The sequence below is a fragment of the Pempheris klunzingeri genome, unplaced genomic scaffold (genome assembly GCF_042242105.1).
Source record: "Pempheris klunzingeri isolate RE-2024b unplaced genomic scaffold, fPemKlu1.hap1 Scaffold_69, whole genome shotgun sequence".
Lineage (NCBI taxonomy): Eukaryota > Metazoa > Chordata > Actinopteri > Acropomatiformes > Pempheridae > Pempheris > Pempheris klunzingeri.
Window position 1 is genome coordinate 92833 of NW_027254973.1, and position 4360 is coordinate 97192.

The 4360-nt window shown below is 26.4% G+C and overlaps 1 pseudogene; it reads right to left on the bottom strand.

The window, feature by feature from the left end:
• Nucleotides 1-2034: 2034 nt before the first annotated feature.
• Nucleotides 2035-3216, bottom strand: LOC139225148 (large ribosomal subunit protein eL8-like; annotated as a pseudogene).
• Nucleotides 3217-4360: the final 1144 nt, after the last annotated feature.

Consider the following 4360-nt stretch of genomic DNA (forward strand, 5'->3'; position numbering starts at 1 on the left):
AAGTCTGTTTGGAGAGTTATAAAGGCCTTTAATAGGATAAATGCAGTTGAAATTGGAAAGAGGGGAGGTGACGAAAGATTAAAATTATCCAACAACCAAAAATCAGATATATTATAGTGGACTGGTAGGAATTCCATATTAAGGCTAAACGATCTTAAAAAAATAATACGACAGCTATGGCGTTATTATAAGTAAGAGCGTAGTATACAGAATTGCAGAAAGTTTTCACTAGCTAGAGCCTAATAACTACATATCAACTAACTCAGAAAGAAATTTGGAGTCAACTCTAAAGTATGGAGAGATAAAAGCCTTTCAAAGAATTCAGAAAGGTTGAATCAGATAAAAATTGAGTTTTCCTCGATAAGACGGGCTTCTTAGCGGTCAGAAGATACAAAAATAATACATGTAGCTAGAGAAGTTTGCTTATATTCTTCATATCTGAAATATTTTTTTTGTCAATGTAGTGAACAAGTCTAGCATAGTTTTTTACAAAATCAATGATAAAGCAGTTAACACGGAAGACGTTACGTAAAATAATTAGTTAAACTAAAATATAATTGCATGTCAATGGATATTAATAAATAAATATTTATACTGGATAATTAATTATCTGTCATTATAAAAGACTTAATGGTAATATCGAGACTCCATTTTAAGCGATTTTTACGCCATGTCGGGCTTTTATAAATAGGATAGAAACTAATTTAGTTCTTAGAATACAATGTCAGCAAAGCAGAATTTAAATAAACCAAAAGATGTTAAACGAGCCGATTTATAAAAAATTCGACTACATCTCTAACAAAAAATGTAACAACATTTCTTTCGAAAGATACTGAAAAATAGAAAGTCAGTGAATTTTCTGGGCTCTGAAAAGATTGTTATTTATTTTAAAATAATTAATATTATTTATTAGCTTCAAATATATATAATATCACACTGATAAGAGAAAATATCAAATTTACTGGGAGACCTTAATTTAAGTTGTTACCAGGCCATGAAACTTTCCCCTTATATTTTATATTTTAGTCAATGTATACTATGCATATGAAGAAATAGAATATAAGCTATTGATAATAATAGCTTAAGTAATTCTTATAAATATTCTAATTTTTTAGAATATTTCACTGAAATTAAGTTTACTAGCCATTTATTGAAGATTTCATTATATTTCCTATGTAGAATCAACATAAATATATAAATAAATTGCGTTAAATAATATACTCTTAAAGAGCTAGAGTACCATTGTAACATAAAAGAGTTAAATGACCATTGTAACATAAAAGAGTTAAATGATAATTTTAAATAAAAGAGTTAAATGACCATTGTAACATAAAATAGTTAAATGATAATTTAAAAATAAAAGAGTTAAATGATAATTTTAAATAAAAGAGTTTAAATGATAATTTAAAATAAAAGAGTTAAATGTTGATTATCCTCAATATTAAAAAAGAAAGCTTACGATTCAAATTCTAGCCAAAAAATTTTGTTATATAAGCCCATTTATATTTGACGGCTTTTCGATAATTACTTTATATCGAATAATATTTACATATACTTCACTTAAAATTGAATATTTAAACACTCAAAGATATTTATCAATTAAAGATATTAGTAAACGACTTAACGGAAATCAACAGACTTTATTTTATGATACCGCGGTGGAACATTTGCCGTAATGTAATCCTCAAATATATTTTTAGAATTGATGGGAGCTAATTGGCATATTAAAAAAAAAATTCATTTCTTCAAACAAGGAATGAAACTCTAATTTTCTAATAAAGATTTTTGTTCAAAAATGTCACATGTGGATAACACAACACCCACATATCCTCACTTCATAAGAAATATTTTTTTTCACCATAATTGGCTAAAAAATTGAGAATTTAATATTAAATATTGCATTGTAGTATGTAAATCAATAATTAAGATTCATACAAAAATTACACGCGCAAATACAAAAACAATTTATAACTAACCAAATTTGTATAATAGTCGCTAATATCAAAGGAGTCACACAACTTTTTAAGTATTGCTTTATGGTACAACTTTGATTTCTTTTGCTTTTGATCTTTCAAGTTTGATCATTTTATTTTGAGCTTTTTTGCTCATAATACCACCACCCCAGTGTCTTCTAAGCTCATCTCCACGTTCATTAAAGTTAATTCTGATAGTTTCAACAAGTTATCCAATGTGGGCATATCTTCCTTTTTGACACGAGAAAAGGCAACAACACAAGTTTTCTTTTTATGAATCAATTGTCCAAGTCGACTTTTACCTTTGACTATACAATAAGGGACTCCCATTTTTCTACAAAGGGCTGGCAACCATACTACTAACTATACAAATTTATTAATAAATTATAATATTTTAAATTTATTAATAAATTATAATATTTTAAATTTATTAATAAATTATAATATTTTAAATTTATGATAAATTATATTATTTTAAATTTATTAATAAATTATGATATTTTAATCGGAATAAAATACTTCAAGTGGTTTAACATCATGAGCTATAACTACTAAAGGAGTTTTTTTCTTTTCAATTAATTTAGTAACTAGATTTATACAAAGTGTACAGAGAAACGTTTTTCAATTTTTTTTTGGTTTTTCTCCTGCAACATATTGTTTGCAGCTTCCAATAATCTTTGTTTTTTTCTGCTTTTGTTTCTGGGCGATATTTGTGCATAAAAGTGAACAATCTTAAAGCTTAAATATGTATTCCACGTTATTTAATTATAAATCAATAAATAAATAGATACTTGTTGGCTTATCCAATGTATGTTGAAATTGGTGATAGATGGTGGTACTTTAAGACGTTGTAAAAGTTATTTTTTCTTGACGCTGAATACGTATATATTTGGGCCATTTAACATAACGAGTAAGATCACGTTTTGGAAGAATCGATTTCCTATAAAATCAAATTATATATATAAAAAGTAATAAAATTTTTTTTCCATACCGACAGTAAATGCTTTTGGTGTGCTTTCAATAAGATTTCTTGGTTGTCTAGCATGTTTCAATGCTTTTTTATTTTTCTTCTTGGTATCACCAGAAGACATCTTTAGAAGTGCCCTTTTGAATCTTCCTTGCTTGTTTTGCTGAAACCTAAATTAATGTATCATTTGACAACATATAAATTAAAAATTTTGTGTACCATGTCGCTATCCAACGGAAAACCACGCTCTGATCTAAATACGGCGATCTTCGACATACCTCGGAAATAATTATATTTATAACTTTTCTTATTATATTCGAATTGATTATAATATTTTATAAAAAATTTTTATATGAGAAAATATTTTGTAATTAAATAATTCATTTAATATTTTAACTAACCTGATAAATTTGTTTTGAGCGACGCGCGCATTTAGAAAAATTTAATAGATTTATCAATTTATTTTTAATGGGACAACTATCAAGATCTCAGAAATTAAAAAATGCGATAAAAAATCGCAAGCGTATGATAGATTTAGTAAAAAAATAATATGTCAATATGATTTAGTGAACAAGAAGATATCAAACTTCAATAGAACAACAACGGAGAATAGTTACTTTAATATAAGAAAAATAATTCTTTAAATCATATTTTAGATGATGAGGGTGAAGAACAGGCCGTTAAAGTATAAAAAATCGATTTTATATTATCATGTGTTTTTTTATTATTTAATTAAGAAAGTTTATTTACCAAACAGCAACTATACCGAAATTGGCTTCACTCAAAAGAACCAAAACGGATAATGATGTAGATGACGATCTTGTTTATGATCCTTCAGTGTACCAACTATATCATGAAGTATGTTATAGTAAAATCTTACTTACTTACTTACTTACTTACTTATAACTTATAACATATACTGTACAAAAGTGTTTTTAGTTTGATTTAGGATTTCCATGCCTTAGTTTCGCGATTTTTACGTCAGATCCCATCAAAGATAATCCGAACAGTATAGGAGTCGAATCTCAAAATGTATAAAATGTTTTCTAGAAAACATTTGATTAAGATTTATCTCAATAATTGTGTGTGTATAGGTGCCAAAAGTATGTAATTTTGTTGCAGGGGTCTCAAATTGAAGTAGCAAAGAAAATCAAATTATTTTGGGATCTATAACCGATATAATCTATAAGAATATATCAGAGAAGAATTTAGATTCATCTGATAATAGTGAAAATTATGATGAAGTTGATTTTGAAGAGCCTAACATGAAAGTGACAAGTTTTACACATAATGGTAGTGTAAATAAGATTGCGGTAAGAATTTTGTGTCATTTATTTAATTAATATTATTAACTTTAGATATCATCATTCTTTAATAGAAACTATATTGCTTCATGGTCCGGTGAAAGAGTTGTAAATAT